At 46.4% G+C, this 12,363-nt stretch overlaps 1 protein-coding gene across 2 annotated transcripts in view; it reads right to left on the bottom strand.

The window, feature by feature from the left end:
* Positions 1-8,355: 8,355 nt before the first annotated feature.
* LOC126531068 (upstream stimulatory factor 2-like) overlaps positions 8,356-12,363 on the bottom strand; it is a 31,386-nt gene continuing 27,378 nt past the window's right edge. For both annotated transcript variants that reach the window (XM_050178453.3, XM_050178454.3), the window contains exon 7: positions 8,356-10,749. The gene's annotated coding sequence lies outside the window, so the exon portion shown is untranslated. The remainder of the gene's footprint in view (positions 10,750-12,363) is intronic.

Raw genomic sequence — 12,363 nt, 5'->3', positions numbered from 1 at the left:
ACATTTTCATTTGCTTTCATTGTGAACAAGGCCCCGTATGGGAGCCGAAACGTCTTGATTTCTTTTCTTTTAATGTTTTTGGTCCGCGTCCGTTTTACACTTGACTATGAATGTATAGTATCGCAACTGCGTATCGAGTCGGTAACAGAATACAGCTCCCGTGGCAGCCTGACAGCCACTACCATATTCAAGTTGCGAAGAGGCAAAAGGAAGAAAAGTACTGCTAACAAACCTTAAAAAAAACTTGCAATCTGAAAACAGGTTTCGTCAATAACTGCATGAACGCGACAATCCGAAACGTTAACTGACGTTAGTGTTGTTCAAATCGGGCAGCATGATTTCCAGCAATGCAGGAACCCTGCAGTCATATAATAAAATCCCTTACCCAACCGAAATAAAGCGATGTTGCTACTGCCGTTCTTGGAAACGCGATCCTAAGTTCTCCAACCGAAAACTCAAATCACTTCAAGCAAGCGAACAGCACGAACGAACCGCCGCCACCGCTGCCGAAAGTTTCAAATTCTGCAAAAAACAGCGCGAAGCGCCACTTTTGCATGTGGCTTCACCTGTGTTACCGGCCCTGTGCGTGAATAAAACTGATCTTTTCTCATGTTTACATATTTTCACTTTAAAGGGCCCGTCACCAGGTCTGGCCATATTGAGCTGACAAGCGCAGGACATACATTGAGCGATAACGATAGTGTCTGCAACGTATTACATCGCTACGCGCCGCGGAAAGATCAGAAATTTCAAACCGAACGCCGTTTTTCCTTCTCCTAGCGGCCGCCGCACTCCAAGTCGGAGGATGACGTATTCGCGTCCCTGCGCCTACGTACTCGAGTCCGCAGTGTGACGTCGCTCGAGGTGACACGTGATTTCGAGAATTGTTCAAGACAACATCTGTTATCTGCGCGATCTGTTGCATGAAGTGATGAATTGAAGTTTCGAGAAATAATAAAACACCCAAATGGGATGTCCGCGCTTTTTTTTTTTTTACTTCGCACCAAAGCAATAAAGATGTACTTCCGCTTCGTCTGCTTGTTCCCGCGGTCGTGCGGTAACGTGCGTAGGTACTGAGAGAGAGATAAATAAACTTTATTGCTAGACCAGGCTTCTTGAGCCCAAAGGTGGGTGGCCTCCTCAGTCCAGGTAGCTATGGCTCGCTGCCGCCTTCCGAGCCCTCTTCACCAACTGTAGGTACTGAAACTATGCAATTTTCTGCCGTGCTCCAGCGCGTGATCATGCTCTGCGATCCGCTTGTTCTGCCTCAGTATTCGTGGGGCACTGAATTATACCGCTAGTCATGTTTCCTTGTGCACAGCGCGCAAAATCGTGCGCTGCGCGAACGAGACAACAGCTCGCGCGCGACGCCGTCAGCGGAAATGCGTAGCACCGGAAAGAAAAAGCGAGGAGAAAAAAAATCAAGGCGGGGCCTGTGACGTATGCGTCACGCAATCCTCGAGGTCTTGTATGGGAGAACGCAGGAAGGAATTTCGCTTGCGAAGGCTAGACAGGGTGAGTGGAGACAGCGTCTTGCTTGGCAGTGGAGCCCGCCTGCTGAAATCATGGGTTCGCGACACAGAAATATTCCTATCTCGGCTACTAATGAGCCGATTTGAAAAATTTCTGCGGCAGAACGCTGCCTAAAGGACACGTAACAACTTCCAGCGTATAACCAAAATTTGCTATGGGGCCTGGTGAGGGGCCTTTTCAGACACCTTTAATGCAGAGCTATGTTTTTTGAACAGCAGTACATATTTTTTTTTTCACTTCCTTTTTATGAACACAATAAATGGCGCGTCCCCTTGGAAGGTTGCAAGTCGCAGCCGAGGAGGTCCCTGGTCGCAGCATGCTACCAATGTGGCGCCATATTTGAAGCGGCGAACGTGCCCGCTTCAAAACATGCGTAGAAATCTACGGCGAACCAGTTTCTGCGCACTCCATTTGTGGTGCTGATTGCGCTACAAGGTGTTTCATGTGCCCTAACAGCGCAACTATCCCTCCAACTTTACCGAAGCATGCCGGAAACTTCCGCGCTTACAAAATTGACCATGCCGTACCCTCCCCCGTTCACTCTATGTAATGGCGAGCCCCCCCCCCCCCCCCCCCCCGTGTCCCTCCATTTAGTTGAGGCTGCCCTGGATATTCCTGGCAATGCCTTCGAAATTTTGCCACTTTTTCTAAGTGTCTTCGCAATGGCTAGAAGCGTATTGCTAGGAGACATCAAGTGCCAGCATGGCGTTGAAAATTCACATATTTCTTTCGATTAAACGTTCTCACAATGGCTAGTGAGTACAGCTTAGAGACATCAAGTGCTCGCCATGTTGAAGATGTCTAAACTATAGCTTGACATAGCTCTAGCTGCTTCTAGCCTGCTCAAGCTGTATCACGCTAGCTGGTAGTCAACTTAATTGTGATTGCTCAGGTGGTCTGTTTTCCGGCTTGCACGGCACTGACGTCTAAGAGTAGATCAACCTTTGTTAACGCGTCACCAGTAATAACAAATGGGATGCAACGATCACACTCACTAACGTCTTTTTTTCACCTGAGCGGCACACCAAGCGTGTGGTACCAAATCCACAAAGATAAATTAACAAGCTGGAAAATTTTTCAAATAATGCTTCGCGATCTGTTCGGCGACCCCTTCGGGCGCGCGGTCACAGCAAAAAAAAAAAAAAAAAAAGGGGGAGGACGCTTAAGCTTCGCCTTCAAGAGTGGAACGCGATAGCGTTATCGCACCCCGTTCGCACCGCCCACTCATTCGCTCGGCATGCTCTTGAGTCATACAAAGCCATAGTTTTCATTACAACACTTCTAAGTCCACAGCACAACTTTGGGGCATCCTCGCACCGGTCCCCGCACGGCCCCAGTGCGCTCAAACGAGACGAAGGGGAGAAGCGGGTGAGTGGCGCGCCACCTGTCGGGGCAGCGCCGTACATTGCGAAGAGGGTCTTCTGTGTTTGCCGCAAAATGACTCTGCGTGTGCGCCACGCACCGAAGAAATGTAGCGGTAGCGTACTTCGTTACTCGTTTAACTGTGACTTCTGTAATTTACATGCGCATAATTACCGATATACACCGCAGTGTAACTTTCTACGGCACGTTTCTAAGGCAATACCGCATTCACTAGAGGCGCTTTCGTCCCGCTTTGAACCATCGAACTCATGGCGGAGTGGTAGCGTCTCCGTCTCATACTCCGGAGATCCTGGTTCGATTCCCACCCAGCCCATCTTGCAAGTTGTTTTTGTTCATGAATTGCCTTCCGGGACTTTTCGCTCACGGTCAACGCCGCCGACGCCGACTTTTCTGCGACACGAACTCCTTAACGCTGTCGCGTTAAAACATACTTGCGACGTCCGCTCAGCGCTCCACAGAGCCTTATACGTCTCATACATACATACATGGTCTTGGCTCTACGCCGCAAAGCTGGCGACAAGATGTAAGAAACGGACAAAGTGGCCCACATATTAAACACCTTCAACTAGCTGGTTTTCGGCAAATTTTCAACTACATTGACATCATTATCAATAAATGTCGCCACTTCGAACAAGCTAATTAAGAGCCGACGTATCACGCCCCATATCGTGTGCCCAAATGCCACCACAACGTCGACTTATCAGGATCATCCCCGCCCGCCAATCCCATGTGACAAACTGGCGTCGTTCGCCGCGAGCTCGAGGCCGCCTACTCGCCATCGTCCTCCACGATGCCCACCGTTCCATCACCAGCCAAGATTGCTATGATCCAGGTCGTTGTCCAACAATTTGAAAATATGGGTCTCAATTCCGTGTGCTCGCCGACTGGCGTACCCAGTGTGCAGCACTTCTCTCGCGGCCCTCCTCTTCCCCGACAATCCTTTCTGAACCCGTCTGAATGGCGCACCTATGACGTCATGCAAGCCCATCTGCTTCCACTGCTGCCGCGTTGGCCACATCGCTCGTCACTGCCGCAGCCCATCGCAGCCCATGGCCAATCCCGTCTCGGACATTGTGCCCATATTTACCCAACTCTGCTCCTACTGCTCCCTTTATGCTTCCTGCCAGGATCGTACTGCCGCTAGCGTCCCTGCTCCGAATCTTCGCTACGGCCGATCGCAGTTACCCCGACAGCATCAGTTGCCTTTGCACCAGCGCTGTCGCTTCTCGTCCCCGTCCATTCCAGGTCTCCAGAGCCTGCCTCTTGTGTTGATCCCAAGATTCAGAAAACGATTGTGACGGATCTTTTACCTGCACAAGCAAAAGACCTTTACCGTGTTTTGTAATCCTACAGATGTTTTTGATGTTAACAATCGCCCCTTAGGCCAGACACTTGTCAAGCATCATATTAATACTGGCGATGCTGCTCCTATTCACTGTAGACCACATCGAGTATCTCTATCAGAATGCCAGGCAATTCAAACTAAAGTTAGCAAGACGCTCGATAAAAACATCACTGAGCCTTCGTCAAGTCTGTGGGCGTCACTGGCAATGTTGGTTAAGAAGGACTGGACATGACATTTTTGTGTAGAAAACTGCCATCTGAACAAAGTGACTAAGAAAGACTTGTATCCACTGGTGCAAATCAGACCCCCTCGACTGCCTCTATGGTGCCAGCTATACTACTCCTTTATTAACCTTTGATTTGGATACTGACAGATCGCCGTCGACGATATGGACAGAGAAAGGGCCACATTTATAACTCGATAATCTTTTACAGTTCAGAGTTATGCCCTTTGTATTCTGTAATGTGCCAGCCACCTATGAGCACAGGATGGACTCCTTGCTTCAGTGTTTCAAATGGCTGGGCTACCTTGACATTATTGTGTTTTCACCAACTTTTGACATTCACGGTGAACGTCTCTCAACCATATTTCACATGTTTCGTAAGGCCAGGCTTCCGGATTACAACCTTGCCTAGGCTAAATTTGTCTTACCCGAGACTTTCTGGTTCTGAAGTCAGCCATAGACGTTTGCAGCTTTGTTGTGCTGTGTTCTTACTTTTGACCTCTCCCTGACCTTTTGAAGAAAGGCACACTCTTCTCTGGGGACCTCCACAATCTGCCGCCTTCTCTCGTCTCATCATGCATCTGACTTCACCACCAATCGTCGTCCACTTCGACCCCAATGCCCCAAGAGCATTTAGTACATATGCCAGTGCCGGCGCTGTCATAGCCCAGTGTCAGCTAGACCAAGGTCATGTTATTGTCTATGCCAGCCGCCTGCTCCCACCACCACAGCGCACCTATTCTACTACAGAATGGGAATGCCTTGCCGTTGTCTGGGCAGTTGCCAAGTTCCGTCTTTACCTTTACAGCCGTCCCTTTTCCATAGTAACTGACCACTATCCCCTCTGCTGGCTTTCCTCCCTCACGGATCTCATGAGCCAGCTTGGTCGTTTGGCTTTGAAGCTCCAAGAGTTTTCATACTCTGTGATTTACAAGTATGGACGCCTATTTGTTGAGGATATTTTGTCGAGTTACCCCATTGACAGGTCTGACATACTTGACATAAAGAATGCCACTTGTGTTTCCTCCGTGTCGCAGCTCCTGTATTGCCAACGAGCAACGTCGTGATGCCTCAGTTGAGTTGAGTTGAGTTGAGTGGTTGTAGGCTACTGGTGGGATTAGCCTTGCAGTAGCTGCCGGCAATTGCTCCACCGTAGCGACACTTAAAATACATAAATCATATAAATCAGACACAGACCTCACAACTACACTACACATAGTCACACCTAAGGTCACCATGTGGAGGCCAAATCCGTGTCCTGCAGGTAATTTAAAAGAAGGCGAGAAACCTCCTTCCTATCTAACCGGTTCTAACCTCACTCAAAGTGCTCATTGCTTGTTTTGAATCTGCGCCTGACAAAGCTTCCTTACGCCTTTTTGTTCTCCAGGATGGTACTCTGTATCGTGGCAATCTTCATCCAGAAGGTCCCCATCTCCTCCTTGCCATGCCAAAGTACCTCCGTACAACTGTTCTAAAGGAACCTCCCGATGCGCCCACCGCTAGAGTCGAACTTAAGACAGTACGCCGCAGCCGCTTCTGTGCAATGTCATGTTGCAGCTTGTGAGCCATGTCAACAGAGCAAGAAGCCATTTCTGTTTCCCGCTGGGTACCTACAGCCACTTGAAATGCCAGTAGAGCCATTTGGTCATGTCTGCTTGGACCTCCTGGGACCATTTCTGACATCTGCATTGGGGAACAAGTGGGTTTGTGTTGCTGTTGACTACCCGACCAGATATGCCATTACATGCGCTCTCCCAACCAGCGGTGCTATGGACGTGGCCAATTTCCTGCTACCCGATGCCATTTTGATGCATGGAGCTTCACATCAAATGCTCAGATTGAGGCCGTACTTTCTCGTCCAAGGTCATTGATGACCATGCAGGTCTGCTTTATTCAGCGTCAGCTTACTACCACCTACAACCCACAAACCAATGGCCTGATCGAGTGATTGAACCGGACTTTTGCAGATGTGCTGGTCCGGTTTCAGCCGATCACTGCAACTGGGACCTCGCTCTACCGTACAATGCCTTCACCTATAATTCTTGTCACCTTGATACTGCTGGCTATTCCCCATTTTACCTCTTGTATGGCCGTTAACCGATTCTCCCGGTTGACACCTTGCTACCATCGATAACTACCTCCACAAGTCAATATGCTTGACAACTGCATGCACTTGACAACTTGCATGCTCTCGACTATCAGTGTCGCAAGAGAACCAGAACTTTCACTATTATCTCTCTCACCAGGAAGCACACTGTTTGCCGGGTGCCCTAGTGCTCCTTCGGATGCCTTCCTGTGGAGTAGGCCTATGCGAGAAACTCCCGTCTTGTTAAAAAGGCCCATATCGCGTGGTTTGCCAAGTCACAGATGTCATTTATGAAATCATTTCAGCCAGCCTCACAACCTCCTCCGCTCCGACCACCAGCGATATTGCCCATGTCACCAGGCTAAAGCTCTGAACCTCTCTGCAGTCCACAATCCTCAATGGCACCAGGGCGGCGCTTTTGCTGCCGGCAGTTGTGTTGCAATACAACAGGTGCTTACGAGACATTACGCAGAGGAAGATGGGCATCTGGGCTTGGCACAAGCTGGTTCCCATCATCATCGTACATACATCGTAGTTCCTTTGTTTGTCTCTCGGCATGCGACAATATTTTAACGTACTTCACTCTTACCAAACATATTGCATAGAATCATGGCGCTACATGTATGGTTTATATTGTTCAGTGGTTAGCATCCTGCAAAAGAGAGCTATACGAGCCATTGCATCAGCGCCCAAAAATGCACCATCCATAGAACTTATCACAAATCTCAACATAATACTAATATCGTTAGGAAATATAAAAGCAAAACATTAGCACACAAAATAATTTACAAGAACGTACCCTATCCCTCATCAGTTTTACCCAAAACTCAGGTGTAACACTTAACAGGCGAAACAAAAAAATCTTAGCCTGCTGATAGTCCACAACGTTTACAGCAGCTGAATATCCTGTGTTGGTGCAAAAATTTGGAATATACCTAACTTGATGAAATGTCTGCCAAACAGTGCACCATTGCTCAAGAGACTTTCTTTCGGGGAGCCACCAGTCACCATATTAATATTGTGCTCACAAACTACTGATGATATTGTATAAATTCCCCATAGATGCTGTAATTTTCATGTTATCATTGTACTCACAAATTGATGCTGCACTTACACAAACTTCTTGTAACTGATCTTCAATTAGCCACATCGCCTGTGGATCCAGGAGCTGTCAGTCACTTTGCACACCTTTTAATACAATACAACATTCTTCTTTTCCATGAGCAAGTCCAAAAGACCAGTGGCAGCATAATGCACTGGTCTAAGAAAATGTGAAATGGCACGCACGACACCAGCCCACACGTTGCCAAAACACTGCATCACAAAAAATAAAGAAAGCATGTGTGTGTTTGAAGCACACGGAAGCCTGTGCCTAGTATCCCCTAGTTCTGCCGGCCCACTATTCAGGCATTAACATGTTTAAGTGAGCAAGAAATGTAATTAAACATCGAGTGGCAATAACATATCAAAACGTATTATTAATATGGCAACTAGCTGTATTAATGCACCTTTTCAATGCAATACTTTTCACTGTGAGCCTAGAATAAGAAGCTATTGATGTATCCGCTGCTATTCTTGGTACTATAACAGTGTTTATTATAACTGGGTTTGAGTGCACAATGAATGCAAAACCAATAGTATTACACATATGTTGTGGCAATAATTTCACATTGTTGTCACTCTAAAGATGCTTTGAATCCTCAAGCAAGGACAGAGTTACAGGCTTTTGTACCACTGCGCAAGACAGCCCATTCCGTATAATACTAGTAACTATAAAAACAAATATGTACTTAATGTAACATTTATTAAGAGATCTCTACTACAAATCAGAAAACACATTTACATCTTACCATACCATTTGTTTGCAAAATTCAAGCCTTGCAAATCAGAGGAACAACAGAATTGCTATGTGCACGCACTGTAGTCCATCAGGTTTCATTTATTGAAAATCTTTTCTGAAAACAATGTGTTTACTGGCACAGGAAGAAAAAAATGAGGCTTGAAAGCATTAATGCTACAACACAGGGTTGAACATAGCACAACAACCTTACACCTGCCGGATGCCCAAAGAAAGTAAACAGTGAAATGCTCACGAACAAGCCTACATCAGCAAAGGTTCTTTCTCACATATAAGTAAACTTGTAGAACAGACAACAGTGGAAAAAAAAATATGATGAGTAGACATGCTCATGACAAACTGTACTGCCTAGTATAGCTCGTAGGAAAGTGTTTCTGCAATCAATGCCCCACTCTCACGACATTCAACATACAAAAAACAAGTGCTCTCTAAATGATTCACTGTGCTGCTAGAAGTCTTGCGTCACAACATTCGATGAAGCTCTGTGCAACAACTGCTGACAAGAGAGAGCTTTTAGCATAGCGTAGATGCACTAACATAAACGTAATGTGGAAACCAGAAAGATGCACACAGGAGCAGCAATGCTGATGGAAACATCTTGTGAGAATACTTTAAACGAAAATGCGTAGAGCTCTTATTGCAATGGGCAACTATGCTGCGCAGATTTCCTAGGAAAAAATCTGTCGGCTGTGAGAAGTGTCGCGCAACACAAGGGATCACCACAGCTTTCATTTCAAATGCGGTGTAGAACGCAATGTCACAAGCAGTCATCACCACCTATGCCTTTCCAGTCTACATCACCTGGTGCCGCAGTATGAGACTATGCCAGTACATTTAAGCTATGCTAAAACACCAATGACAAAACATTTCTGACCATTTGGTTCTCCAAGAGGGGTTACAGCCAACACATACCTCATCCAACTCCATATTACTCACACTACAAGGGTACCAAGCATTCGGCACAATGTACAAATGCTTTCTGCCACAGGCTAGGCAGTAGTATGAAAACCACTGTCCAGACTGGCCACACACATACACACGCCACGTACCATCACCAAAGCCTTGCAGGAGAAATGATGCAGGTCATGACTTGCCTCTCAAGACCAGCTCATTGCAGGTGCTTTCACATGACACAATACAAAAGGTAACACTACTTTGCAAACACTTCACGGATGTCTGGTACCTTTATTTGGTTCATGCCAACATTCTTTCAGATGGCGGAGCAACATGAACTCACATACTTTGAAGATGCGCCAAGGCTCAACTTGAAGAAAAGCAGCACAGAGTGGAGAAGGTGGCAAAGACAACAGTAAACAGGCAATCGCATCATCTTCACAGTTTGCAACTGTTACTCCGACCTCCATACAATACCATGAACAGAATGAACTCATGCAGGCACAAATTAGAGCAATGACTAGATGCCGGCATCTCTTCCAGTACAAACGCAAAGGCACCTGGAACTAAACTTTCCAAATGCTTCCCACGGGGGAAGGGGAACTTAGATGCAGTGTACAACCACACTAAGCAGGTACTATGCTTCTCTGACACTGCATCATGCTGCCTTAACAAAGCCTTATGAAGCTGCGGCCCTTTTTTATTATTATTACAGCTTCCTAAATGTCAGAAGCTGGATATATATATATAAACCACCTAGAAGGCCTCATGCATTAAGACGCTCTATAACAAACTGCACGTAAGAGTTCAACCTTAAATTGGCACAAGAAAAAAAAAATGTATGCGGTTCTTGCAGATGCAATTATTTAGAACATGGCGCTTTTAAATTTTTCGATCAGGCAGTGCCATCTAAGGCAAAAAGGCCAAAAGAAGTGATCACTACACACACAAAACAGTAGCTCCCCTCCTCACGCAACCACAAACATCAGAAACGAGGGAGCTAGGTCTCACTGAACAAAAAATGGAAGTGTTCTCTCTGTGTCCTCTTTTTGTAGCAGAGGCAGGACACTATGACACACGCAGAGAAAAATGTGCCCGGGACACAGCATCCAAAAGGAAGAGATGAATAAATCACTTTGCGAGAGTTCTTTCAATGCACACGAAAGAGGGCGGTTGCATGTCAGGCACGTTGAACCACCAGAAGCCGTCTATGCAACCCTTTCCTTTCCCAAAAGGCCAAGCACGGAGAAGGGAATCCTCAACAATGTGCAGAATGGAAGATACTTTGTCACACCTCGTGACAGCAAGCACCTTGTCTAAGTCCTGGATCTTGACAGCCTAGTTGTCTTGCACAAGAGCCGGTTATTTCCCACTAAAGCTGGATCATAACGTATCACTTGGGTGCTTCCTTTTTCTTCATAGACATGCTGCAAGAATAGATTGATGCAGTCAGAACATATAAAAATATAACTCTTGACACTAAGTTGGAGAGCTCAAAGATTCAAGATCAGCTTAACTAAAATGGTAAGCTTATTCACTGCCATTGCCTCATATTTAGGGGAGTTGATATGCACAGAGGAAGCCCTGCATGCAGAATAAACAAGTACATACAGATTTACCAAAATTTAAAGACAGTATCTTTCTTAGGGAGTTTGGTGCTCTTGGGCCATACCTGGCCCTTGGGCCAATAAACAAAATACATTAATTCATTTCTTAGGGAGTTACCCCTGCTTTTCATACTGGGTATGCATGTTCCTAGCCTCCTTCCTGGGCCGATCCCGGAGATAGTGCAGTCTAAAAATACGGGCCAATCCCAAAATCAGTGCAGTCTAATGTGCAACACTTCTCCTACTCCCCTCAATCTAGAGGCACACAGACAAAAAGCTTGTCGACACTGGTGCATTGGGCGTGCTTGGTGTTGAATGCCATAGCCAGGTCAGCTGCACAATCAAGACATCTGCCTAAGTGGCAGTTATATGGCATTGTAAATGTTAAGTACATCTGCTCTGTTGCTTTGCAGGGCTTACACTAAGGTTACATAACAGGAGCATAACCGAGAGGCACGGTAGCGTGTTGTTTTCCGTGCAATCACTGGGGTTCTGGTGGCATGCCCAAAGTCTGGGCTAAAACCAAAACTTAAATGGATTACTCATTCACAAAACACAATCCTCCCTATTGAGAATGGGTCACCAAGTCTCCCAATAGCAGTCCAGACGATGATGACATCCTGGTGTCTCTGTGGTGATGGTGGCTGCAGGGTTAGTCTGGTCATCCGGCAGGTGTGCTGGACGTGCTGTCAATTGCAGTTGTGTCATGCTGGTTGTGCAGACATGGTTTCTGTGGCGACACACCACAACTCTGTCGGTGCTGATTGACCAAGAACGATGGCCAACTTGCAAGACAATAGTTCCTTTTATCCAAGCTCAGTGTCGCCTGCAAAGTTATTGATGTAGACGAGTTGACTTATGCAAATCCAGCACGTCACCTTTTCGCTTTTTTCCGTAGTGCCGCCTTTATTCTAGCATGACTGATGGCCTCAGGAGAGTGAAATCTGAAGGTATTTTGCATCCAAATGTCAGCACTGCATGTTTTTGGCAGGAGACGAGACTGTCTGTTCCCTTAGTGAGTGCCTGCTTCAGCAAGAAACCATGTACTCTACTTGGTCATTTGCAGCATGGCAGGGAGTGCTTCTTGCCACTTGACTTCGTTGTTCTTGAAGGATGTTTCTATTTCCTCGGATACAAAGAAGTCTGTTGTCAGTGACCGCCCTTTTTGGAACTTGAAATGTAGCAAAAGGACTTCTTCATGCGCTTTATTAGTAGCTTGGATCGAATGCTTGGTATCTGTTGAACTTCCAGCCATTTTCTGAGTGAGTTGACTGAAAGGAACTTGCAGCATTTGATGGCTCTTGCAGTTTCTCTGAATTGTTTCCCACGGCTGTATTTTTCTAAGCCTCTTGGGAACTGGCACTTTTGCTGGCCCTTGTTGGTTCTTTTGGCATGGCTAACAGCTATGAATAGCTTCTTTTTCTAAATCTTTGC

This window comes from Dermacentor andersoni, chromosome 5 (genome assembly GCF_023375885.2).
Source record: "Dermacentor andersoni chromosome 5, qqDerAnde1_hic_scaffold, whole genome shotgun sequence".
Classification (NCBI taxonomy): Eukaryota; Metazoa; Arthropoda; class Arachnida; order Ixodida; family Ixodidae; genus Dermacentor; species Dermacentor andersoni.
Note: the sequence above shows the minus strand (reverse complement) of the source record. Positions and strands in the feature narration are given on the sequence as shown.